The 12282-nt window shown below is 42.2% G+C and overlaps 1 long non-coding RNA gene across 2 annotated transcripts; it reads right to left on the reverse strand.

Annotated features, from left to right (window-relative positions):
* Positions 1–2166: 2166 nt before the first annotated feature.
* On the reverse strand, positions 2167–7862 carry LOC133507588 (uncharacterized). 2 transcript variants are annotated; one of them, XR_009796848.1, is made up of 5 exons: positions 7646–7862; positions 3491–3641; positions 3313–3414; positions 3114–3177; positions 2167–2751 (listed from the first exon to the last, which is right to left on the reverse strand). It is a non-coding gene; the product is annotated as an uncharacterized LOC133507588 (long non-coding RNA). The 2 variants fall into 2 exon arrangements; XR_009796847.1 differs by lacking the exon at positions 2167–2751 and having other exon boundaries at positions 2822–3177.
* Positions 7863–12282: the final 4420 nt, after the last annotated feature.

Below are 12282 nucleotides of genomic sequence, written 5' to 3' on the forward strand. Positions count from 1 at the left end.
GAGACTGCGTCGTTCCCGCTCCAGCTTCAGTCTGTTGACGTGAGCGACGTGCGGAAGCGTTGGAGTGCGGTGACGTCAGGAGAAATGCACACTGCTTAATGTTGCTGTTACGCTGTCCAAATGAGTCAAAACATGACCACAAAAAGATTGGGGGGGAAATGTTATCGCTGTGTCAGCTTCACATGCGGACCATTTTGAACATTACACTTTTTGGTAAACCATTGCATTGATGAGAGAAAAAGAAAACGCTTGGTTAAAAAAAAAATAATTTATGACTATAATAATATTACTGACTTAGTGGGTAAAAATGTTACCTTCACAGTTCTGAGCTCAGATTTTGAATGTTCTCTTTTTGGAGTTTACATTTTTCCCTATGCTCTTTGTCAGGGTATAGGACCTTCCTCCCACATTCCAAAAACATCCATGTTAGGTCCATAAAACCTGTACATATTCATACATACGTTTGTACGTTTCTTTTTTTTTTCATTAGCTGGCTACACATCCATTGAGTACTCTTGCCCAAAGTTAGCTGGGATGGGCTCCAGTTCACCTGCGGTAAACCTGAAGGGGACGAGCAGGATACTGTCGAAAATGGACGGATGAATGTTTCATTTAGCAGAGAACACAGTACAAGTACATATCAGATTTTATATCGTGGTTGCTCTCCTGTCAAGTGTAGCCATTGTTGCAATTCTCTGTTATTGTAATTAGCAAGCTGTTTTGTTGTTGGTGTTTTTCTTTAGCTTATTTACGCACTAAAACAAGAGGCCTGTTAAAAAAAAAAACGGGACTGTAGATGGCAGTAATGCTCGTTTCGTAGAAAAATAAAACCTGCCCGCATAATAATGGCGGACCTGTCACATGGAAGTGAGCAACTGTTAACCCAAAGGGTGAAAAAAGTACGGTTTTGTAGCAGCAGCACCTCATACCTATGCTATGTTGACTGTGTGGCACATGAACATAAATGCCCCCCTTCCCCGCCACCACACCCCCCATCCATAATCGACCTCTTCTTACTTACATGGTTATTTAATTTCACACTCAATGGGTGTTAAGGCACACCTGACATTTTGCAGACACGATTGCGTGCACGCTTCAAACCTCCCGCCCTGGTCCCAGTTTTCCCCTTTCAGTAAGTGACGTCCCGCCGTTGGAAGCCGCGTAACTCCTTCGGAAGCCAGAAAATTAGTGGGTGCACTTCAAGCCCTTGTTCTTTATGGTCACTGCTCACACTGAGCGGCAGTGAAAAAGCCAGCTTTAATGGGCAGTGTGAAAGACACTTTCTTGTTACGAGCATATGCTCTTGAGTTTCAAGCCAGCAAATGTTAGCTATCGCAACTTTAAGCGGAATAAATGCTTCCCAACTAGCACCACCCTTCCCCTGCCACCTAGCACAAGAAATAAAAGTGTTCTCCCTCAGTAACTTTAAAATTAAATCCATGTAAGATGCATCGATACAAACACATGCACCTTCTGCATCCCCCTTTGTACTTGGTTGTATAACTTGCATGAAACGTCATTCTTGTACACACAGTCGTCTCCCCAGGGCTGACCCTCTGTCTGACCTTTCTATAATGATGTTGGACAGAGGTAGTCAGGGGTTATCACAACGTGCTATCAGAGCAGCTTAGGCCTTGACTAAATGGGCGCCCCTATCAGACTGAGAGTAGTCAAATAAGCTGTCCCACGCTGACTCAGCAGCGGCACCCCCCCAACATATGCGGCTCGGACCAAGTCGCCCTTGAGCACGAACAGACCCCTCGCTCCAAACTTAACTGTGTTGTGATGTGTGCGTTTTTTTTCTTTTGTGGTTTTGCTCAACAAAGCGCTTTCAGATCACCTTTGACCTTGATGTCGGTCACTCCAGCCCAAAGGGATTTTAGATGTAACTCCCTTTCACAGTTCTGATGGTCGCCAGGAGTCCTCAGATGATTTGACAAACAAGTAGAATGCTTGAGCACATACAGTATGCCACGCAAAGCAGCATGATAAAAGGTTTTGGTGAAATAATCTTCACATTTTGTCGAATTACCTACACTGTGCAAATATGTCATTGGTAGGTCGAAATATACATTTCATGTGACAGTATGTTGATGAAAAAAGTTATAGATGTGTGCACAGCCCTGGAAATAAATGGAGGGTGAATTTGAGCCGTCAGGAAAACTTCTTCTCTCTCTTCTAATTTGTACAGATTTTTCCACGATGTGGATTTGCAAAAAAATCTGTGGCCAGTTCGAGGTTGTTTATTTTTGCAATAGCTTTCAGTGTCTTGAGTGTTTTTCACATGTAACTCTAGGAATCCTAGGATAGGTAGCGATCCTTGTCTTACTCTCGTAGTTCAAAGGAAAGACATGTTCATTATACTTGTTTGGAAAAGAAGAAGAAATTTAAAAAAAAAATGATCGTATCCTTTAACTCCCATTTTTTTCTGCTATGATGATACACGCTTGTCTCAGGGAAAGCAGAACAAAGTAAACGTAATAAGTCTGTTTGTTTGGTGACAATGAATTACTAAGTTACAGGCAGGTGGGCAGGTGGTTGAGTTCAAATGCAGGCAAATAATCAAGTCACGATGTTGGATGGCTCCAACCACAAAAAGAGACTGCAGCTGCAGATGTGCCTTTGTGATGTGTCGGCGTGTCACAGATACTTTTCCTGAAGCTGCAGATATCTGAATGCAGTGATCGCAATCAGACATTCTCTTGACATCTCCCTCATTATGACTGACTCCTCACATCACATGATCACCACCTGGTGTAGCGGCAAGAGGAGGCAAGAGATAAGAGCGAGATGAAGAATACTTTTCATCATTTTATTTCCATCCAGCAGTCAGGCTCCTAATTAGCATGCTCCCAGGATGTTTGAGTTCAGAAGGAACAATGAGGCCAGAGATGTGCGTGTGTGGACAAAATTGTTGGAGGCTTTTTTTGCAATGAAGAAGAGCTCTGTTGAAGAGAGCAATCGTAAGTCATTACCTAACTGTAGTAACATGAGTTCTTTCCTTGTTTAACGTCTCATTCATATTCTGTTTGTCCTAACTTGATGTGAATTTGGCTTGTACATAAGACATTGCAACTTGGATATTTTCTCTGTGTGTGGTAGAGAATGCATACTGTAGATTGTGGCGCCTTCGAGATTTGATCACGAAGACGCTGGATGACATCCGATTTGTTCCAGCTTGGGAAAAAAAAAAAAAAAAAGGTCAGTCCAGGAATTTCAAAAACTCCACTAGAATGTTAGTGTTTTATCATACAGCGTCATGTACACGTATAAAAGATATTGTGTATTCAAGTGCAGAGGCGGGAGCATTACGCATCAGGAGTGCTCCTCCGGGACCGCTTGGGCCAACCGTCTGCCTCGGCCTTGTGGTAAAATCAGTTTGAGTGTCTCTTCCAGGAGTTGTGTGCGCATTTCCTAGACAAGTGAACCTTTTGGTATGGTTGACAATCATTGGTAACTGTAGGCTTGTGAAGTCCGTTGAGACTCTTACCTGACTGGACAGCAAGTCTACTGGTTTAGCACCCACAAATCCAGGACTATGAGCACCATCCGGAAAGTCACTGAATGTCTGGATTTTAGTCTTGAGCCACGGAACGCTCCGTGAAGACTGACGAAGGGGATCGGTCTGGAGCTCTTAAACTCTGACATCACAAAGGGAAGCGCGCTCAACAATCTACAAAGGCTGCAAAAAATCCTTTGATAAAAATCATGTTTGTAGTCCATAAAGGATGCGTCAGTTGGTCATTCACTTTTTGTGAGTGAACCCAGATTTCTGAAGTTGGTGGTGATCCAACAACTGACTGCAAATTTGGTGGCCAAAACCAAAGTTATCCATCTAGGATTGTCACAGTCCAGGGGGTTGCACTTGTACTTCTGGGCAAGAAGTCCAGAACATTCCACTGTCTGTCGCCAGGTCAGTACTGTATTGTAAATGAGAATCTGCTCTCAAATGCTTCATGTGACTAAATATAGGTTAATAAATAAGCAACATTTTGTGATGCCGGGACGATGGATGACTGGTTAGCACATCTGCCTCACAGTTCTGAGGACCCAGGTTTATTCATCATTTAGTGAGGTACACTGACATCTTGAACTCTGAAGTTTTTCATAACTTTGAAACTGCCAAATTTTTGTTTAAAGTTTGAAGGGTGTAACCGGAGAATGTTCAACTTTGGAGGTTCCACCAGTGGAAAATAACCTTCATGCTGAAGACAAGAGCCCTTAAGAAGAACCTTTTTATTTTCCATCTAACATTTCTGCACATGTGAATTTCTGGAGGCATCTTTTTCTTCACATGCAGTACCATGTCACACAATCACCCACAAATAGTAATGTAACATTAAACCCTTTAAATCAATATTTCTCCATTGGTAACCAGCTTTCCTGAATAATCTTTCATCATCCAGTCGACTTGAATTTCTCATCAGCCAACAAATCTATTCATCTGCCGCGCCGTTCCTCAGCCACACCATCAGTTTCTTTCAACCACCCTCCCCAGATAAAATGTTTAGAAGTTTTAATCTAGGTGGAGGCAATATCTGATAGTGAGACCATCAGGTCAGTCTTTCTCTTGAGCAGCTGGTTTGACGTATTAGCTGCTTTCAAGTGCAATTTTTCATTAAGATATGAATGAGCTACCCATTGTTTATGTAAAGTGTTGAGATTTGCATAGCTGTTTTGGACCGCCTCCATTGTCCCTCACCTTCAGAGCGATGTGTTGAATGACGATATGCAGACCCATGACAAGGTTAAAAGCTTTGTGAAGAGCGTATGAAGGAATTATTGTACTGACATTGCATGCCAGAGTGTACAGAAGACGTCTGAGACTTCAGGATTCAGGATTGACTTGAGCTTGCTGGTGGAGACAAAAACTTTGGCCCCCGTTGGCTTTCAGCTGAGATACCCCAGGCAGTAATTCTCCCCTGTTGGGCCCAGTTCTTTGCACCACTTAGTGGGAAATCTCTGGTGTATACCTTGACACACAAATACGACAATACCTTTGTGGAATGTACGGGAAAAAACAACAATAACAATACACTGCGGTAATATAGCTTGGGGGCCAAAGAAAAAAGGAACACTCTTGGAAAGAAAAGATTTAATGTGCTTCCTGCAAGTTCTGAATCCAATTGCAGCTCTCTCTTCAGAAAGCAATATGGCTTCACGGTTCTGGGGACTGGGGTTCAAAATCCCAGCTCCACCTTAGTAGAGTTCGCATTTTCCCCCGTGGCTGCGTGGGTTTCTCCAGGCACACCGGTTCCTCCCATTTCCCCAAAACATGCGTTAATTGGAGACTCTAAATTCCCCATATGTGTGATTATAAATGCAACTGTTTTCTGTCTATACATGCCCTTGTGATTGGCTGGCAACAAGTTCAGGGTGTACCCTGCCTCCTGCCCGATGATAGCTAGGATAGGCTCTGTCAATCTTGTGACCCTTTTGAGTATAAGCAGCTCAGAAAATGGATGGATGGATGGATGGATTTTCACATGCATTTGGGAGATTTCCAATGTATTTTTCCAAAATACAGCCAGGGTTCAATGCTTTACTTTGTTAGATAACATAGGATGAGATGTATTCTTGCTACCCCACCTCATATCCCAGACATGAAAAACATGGGAGATTGTTGTCATATATATTAAACAGCCAGCACCTTCCAGAAATTTCTGCAGCTCCTCCAGTGTTACTGTTTTCTTCTCGTGTTTTCATCAATTTTGAAGCGACATTCAATTTGTGCCATATTTACTCAACTGTGTTCCCTCAAATATATATCAATTCATCTTCTGGTCCAATTATTCTCACAAGGGTAGCCTATCCCAGCTATCTTCCTGTTGGAAGGGATGGGTGCACACTGAACTCGTTGCCAGCCAATCACAGGGCACATGGAGACAGACAACCATTCACACTTATATTCACATCGATGGGGAAATTTAGAATCTTCAGTTAATGCATGTTCTTGGAAAGCAGGAGGAAACTGGAGTGCCACAAAGGAATGGGGAGAACCTGCAAACTCCAGACAGGTGGGGCCAGAATATTTAACCTATTCTCAGAACTGCAAGGCAATATGCTAACCAGTTGTGCACCAGGCCCTGGTATATTTACAGGCTTAGAAATTATTGTAGTCACTGATAGTGTCGTAGTACACTCGCTTGACTTTGGTGCAGGCAGCGTGTGTTCAGTTCGCACTCAGTGGCCTGCGACTGACTGACGACCAGTTCAGTGTGTCGTCCACATTTTGCCCAAAGTCAACTGGAATAGGCTCCAATGACCCTGAAGTCATGAACAGGATCAATCAGGGGTGTTGCGAATGCATAGATGAATGGAACATAATTTCCCCCGCTTCATTTGCAGGACTTTGAAGCAGAATTCTGGGGAATGAGAGATGGTCTCTGCTCTAACTCCTCTGTGTTGCGCTTTTCTACCTCCCCCAGCTTTATTTCCCCCACACAAGGCACAGCTGCTGCATGTGCTCATTCCTCATATAAATACAGCTCCTGTGTCTCGTCACACTTCGCAGGTTTATCGTGCTCCTTTCCCAGCGCTTATCAGCTTATTACTCTTCCTCAAGGAATATGTCTTCCTGCCGTTGTGTCTGACAAGTTGTCAACAGATGGGGAGAGGCACGTTGTGCTTCTGTAACTGTGAGTCGAGGTGATGGTAAAATTATATTATAATTACAATCACCACAGTTTATTTATGCTGTTTACAACACAAATATTTTATGCTGTCATACTGATGAAATAGTGTTAGTGTCCAGCAAACAAAACAGATGGCTGATCATTTTTTCAAGGTACTTGTTCGTACAGAATGATGCATATGTCATCTGATAGTACAATTACAACATATTGTTGATTTGGTGACTGTTAGAAGAGTTGATCGAATGTATTGTCTTGCGTTGTCAAACAAGCAAACAAATTTTGTTCTCCATTAATTGACTTGTTGAGTCTTTCCATGAATGGACCTTTCCAACTGGCGATCTTCAGCTCTGCCCCCCTGACCTACACTTGCCATGTCCCACAATCTTCCAAAATGGCGACTGAACAGAAGAGGTTTGAAGTGGATGCTCTGTCGCGTATTCCCGGTAACATTGCAGAATGTTTTTTGCCAAATGCACCAGACTTGTTCAAGAGGGTTCTACAGAGGTCTTAACTATTTCCAACAAGGATATGTACACGGAATTAAGATTTTGGAGGGAGCAGGACGCAATGTCAGAGTTACGGCGAAACGTTGACGATCGATACAAAAAAGTTTGAGGCCTCACAAAATTCATATTGAAATCCAATAGGATAAAATAGTGGAATCATACTGCGCATGTAAAGCACGGTGACTAATTTTTACTTGGAAAGATCACGAGAAATATCATTGTAGTCTTTAGAAGTGAGTGGGTATATTCAATTGACTAGGCTTGTAATCGAACCCAGTGCTCTGTCTTAAAAGTCCAACGTGATGCAAATGGGAAAATTTACATTTCTCTTGCATGACATCACGCATTTACTTATCACTAACCCGACTCTTCGGCCAAAAACATTACACACTTCATTCAGCAGGTCAGTGATACGCTAACAAAGTGAAAGTTGTTCTCCTGCAATGTATAAAGCACTGATAATAATTAAATCAAACTTAGAGAAGTTACTTCTCCCTCTCTTACCTTCTCCCTAGTTGTATGTGTGCTCTTCCATGAGCCATAATCCATCGTAAACACTTCGACAACTGTGTTTTAGGCTTTGGAAAATGAATCAACCGGGCCCCTTGTAACCTAGCCGGATATCTTTCATCAGAATTGCATGTTCCCCAAGCACATCTGAGGATCATTTTGTTCGTAACATTAACTTTTCAAAGCGCACGCAACTGATAACCAGCATTGCTTGTGGGACATGATGACAAGAGGGGCGTGTCGAACCAGGGGTTAAGACAACGTGGCTATCTGATTGGCTGTTATTGTACAAGTGATTGACAGGTCGGAAAGGTCTGTTGTGTGACTGGCTACTTATTAGGGTAAACTAAACTGTCACCTCTCTCGCTTTCAACATTTGGCTTTTATCTTTCAGCCATTGTGACCGTTGCTGGCTGTGATGTTCAGCGGACACTGTATTTTTAAACACGGCACGCTCAAATGCAAAGTTTATACCACGGTCATATGTGAGGTTATACGTATACACAATATATATACAAACAGGTGTGCACATCGGGAAGAACAATTTGGTATGGGGGATGCACAAATGTAAATGTATGTATGAGTGTTTGTGTCATGATCCTGCCGCTCTAGCCCGGGCTGTGCGGGTGCCCGCGCGCTCGCGCTAATTGGGAGACACACACCTGCGCCTCATGCGGGCTGATTATCCCATGTATATATAGGACCCCGATGACGACTGCTGCTACGCCAGATCGTTGAGCTTCATGTCCCGTTCCAGCACTTTCGTATCCCTGATCGTCAACCCGTGTGTACCGACCTTCGCCTGTTCTCCGACCGACCCCGTAAGCCTGACTCCTTTGACACTTCTGCCTGCCTTGATCGATCTCCCGTGTACCTACTCCTGCCTGCCCGCTCACCTGCTCTCTTCGCCCGACATCCCAACTACCGCTGCTGCACCTGACTGCCTGCCCGATCCCCGACCACGAAATAATAAGCGTTTCTCCCCGAACTACCTTGCATCTTCCATATCCTCCTGCATTTGGGTCCGACCTCCGTTCCGATGCGTCGTGACAGTTTGTATGACTATATGCATAGAAGAAATATACCAATATAACTATACTGTATGTATGTGTTAATGTATTACTTTATTTTGTACTGAAAGTGTGAAATAAATTTCAACCAATCAAGATTAAAACTCCATGATTGTGTTTTTACGAAGCTACCACCGGTAACATCAAAGAGAAGTATTACAAATAACCCCGAAAACACAAACATGTCCCTGACAAGAATATGTGGCCACTCACGTCAATATGAGCAAAACCCAAACGTTCATTTTTTGTAAAACTTTTCGTCATAATACTAGCTGACTTTGACTAGATAATGAAATCTGGAATGGTTGCCAGACGTAAACTAACAAGCAACTGAGTCATTATCTTCCCCTTGCTTCATTGTGTATCATTGACAGATGAGTAGTTTTAATTTTAGTTTAATTTTAACATAGCTTTGGTGTCACCATAGAAAATATCCCATTTACATTATTTCCAATTGGGATGTTACAAAAACTTGTAAGTCCATCAGTGTTTTCGACAAAGGAGGCTCTGCTGTATATCATCTGTTTTGAATTACAACTCAGTAATTACAGTGCCTTGTGAAAGTATTCGGCCCCTTGAATTTTTCAACCTTTCGCCACATTTCAGGCTTCAAATATATAAAGATATAAAATGTTCATTTTTTGTCAAGAATCAACAAGTGGGACACAACAGTGAAGTGGAATGAAATTTATGGGGATATTTGACACTGTTTTAACAAATAAAAAACTGAAAAGTAGGGCGTGCAATATTATTCGGTTCCTTTACTTTCAGTGCAACAAACTCACTCCAGAAGTTCTGTGACGATCTCTGAATGATCCAATGTTGACTGATGGTGATAATAGAATCCACCTGTGTGTAATCAAGTCTCCGTAAAATGCACCTGTTCTGTGATAGTCTCAGGGTTCTGTTTAAACTGCAAAAAGCATCATGAAGACCAGGGAACACACCAGCCAGGTCTGAGATACTGTTGTGGAGAAGTTTAAAGCCAGATTTGGACACAGAAAGATTTCCGAAGCTTTAAACATCTCAAGGAGCACTGTGCAAGCAATCATATTGAAATGGAAGGAGTATCAGACCACTGCAAATCTACCAAGACCCGGCCGCCCCTCTAAATTTTCACCTCAAACAAGAAGAAGACTGATCAGGGATGCAGCTAAGAGGTCTATGATCACTCTGGATGAACTGCAGAGATCCACAGCTGAGGTGGGAGAGTCTGTCCATAGGACAACAATCAGTCCTACACTGCAATATTCTGGCCTTTATGGAAGAGTGGCAAGAAGAAAGCAATTTCTCAAAAATGTCCATAAAAAGTCTCGTTTGAAGTTTGCCACAAGCCACTTGGGAGACACACCAAACATGTGGAAGAAGGTGCTCTGGTCAGATGAAACCAAAATCGAACTTTTTGGCCACAATACAAAACGATATATTTAGTGTAAGAACAACACAGCTCATCACCCTGAATACACCATCCCCACTGTCAAACATGTTGGTGGCAGCCTCCTGGTTTGGGCCTGCTTTTCTTCAGCAGGGACAGGGAAATAGTTCAAAATATTGATGGGAAGATGAAAAGGGTCAAATACAGAACCATTATCGAAGAAAACCTGTTGTAGTCTGCAAAAGATCTTCCAACAGGACAATGATCCAAAATATAAAGCCAAATCTCCAATGGAATGGTTCACAAATAAACATTTCCAGGTGTTAGAATGGCCAAGTCAAAGTCCAGACCTGAATCCAATCGAGAACCTGTGGGAAGAGCTCAAGACTGCTGTTCACAAACGCTGTCCATCCAACCTCACTGAGCTCGAGCTGTTTTGCAAGGAAGAAAGGGCAAATAATTTCAGTCTTTCGATGTGCAAAACTGATTGAGACATACGCCAAGCGACTTGCAGCTGTAATTATAGCAAAAGGTGGGGCTACAAAGTATGAATGCAAGGGGGCCGAATAATATTGCACGCCCCACATTTCCGGTTTTTATTTGTTAAAAAAGTTTAAAATGTCCAATAAATTTCATTCCACTTCATGATTGCGTCCCACTTGTTGTTAATTTTATGTCTTTATATTTGAAGCCTGAAATGTGGCAAAAGGTTGAAAGGTTCAAGGGGGCCGAATACTTTCACAAGACACTGTATTTTAAGGTGTCGTCTGATCATCCACCTGTTTACGAGGACTTTGATCATATGCTAATGAAAGGGGGACTAAAGAGGCAATATGTATTGAACACAACTGGACTATACTGTCAATAAAATGCCAAGGATTTATTGTTTATTATTGTTATTTTGATGACTTATAACTGAGGATTTGTTTTTATGAGTGTTGTTACAGAGTTACAAGGAAAACCACACAACTACCAGCTCAAATTATGAACAGTCAATCTGTGTGTGTGCGTGTGTGTGCCTGTGTGTGTACGCACTGGCTCATCGTTGTGTATGTGCTGGTCCACCGTTACTATCTATTTGTTTTCATATCTTTCATGTGATGTGTGTTCACCAAATGTTCTTTTGACACTTCTGTAATGGCACAGTTCAAAATGTCTCAGTTCAATTCGAAATCAGTCACTCCATTTCTATTCTATTCAGCCATAACCTAATTTTCTTTACATTTCTTTGACTTTATTCATTGAAGTACAGTACTGTAATTGTGCACTGCCAGTTTCTAACTTGGATGTGAATAAGAAAGTACAAATCATGAACTACATTGAATAAACACTACCATCCATTCATCCATACTGCTCGTCTTCATTGGGGTTACCATTTTGTTTGTGGAGGTTCTCAAAGTACTCCGGTTCCCTCCCACATCTCAAAATCTTGAATGGTAGGTTAAGTGAAGATTCTGAATTGCCCAGGAGTGCAAATGTGTTGATGGTTGTCCGTTGATGTGTCCTGGGATTGGCTGGTGACCAGTTCGGGGTGTATGCCACCTCATGCCCGATGTCAGCCCCCGTGACCTGTAGAGGATATACACTATGGAAAACGTATGGTTAGAGAGTTCTTTCCTTTCCACAGAAGTTTCTGGCTCATTGTTTTGTTAAGTGCAGGACATCAGAATCCTGACAGAATTGTGTCACTCGTTACCAAAGTCACTCTGTGCAGCGGCCATCACTCCCACAACATGGTGGAAAATTGTATGACACATCATCCCAGTTGCCTCCCATCATAGACAATGCAAATGTCACCCATCCATCAAGCTTGTTCTCTACAGAGATGCAAGGAAGTTGAGAGGGAGCTTACTTGGTTTTAGATCCTATTTGTTTAAACAAATAAAAACAAAAACCCAAAGTACAATGGCTCTAAAATAGAACTTCCCATGTAAAATACACACATTCTTCACACACAAAAATGAAAAGAGGTTTGATAAGGAGGGACCTTGTGTGAAGCCACAAGCTAGTCAGATTTAGCTGGTTAGTGACTAACACAAGCAGTACAACGTGTATACAAAGTAAATCATTTAGTGCGAGTTAAATTGAGTTCTAGTCAAAATGGCTTCATGCCTTCCAAGGAGTTTTATGACATTTTAGTCAAATTCAATTTCATGTCCTCTTTGGTTCCTTTTGACTTTGAAGTA

Source organism: Syngnathoides biaculeatus, chromosome 10 (genome assembly GCF_019802595.1).
Source record: "Syngnathoides biaculeatus isolate LvHL_M chromosome 10, ASM1980259v1, whole genome shotgun sequence".
Lineage (NCBI taxonomy): Eukaryota > Metazoa > Chordata > Actinopteri > Syngnathiformes > Syngnathidae > Syngnathoides > Syngnathoides biaculeatus.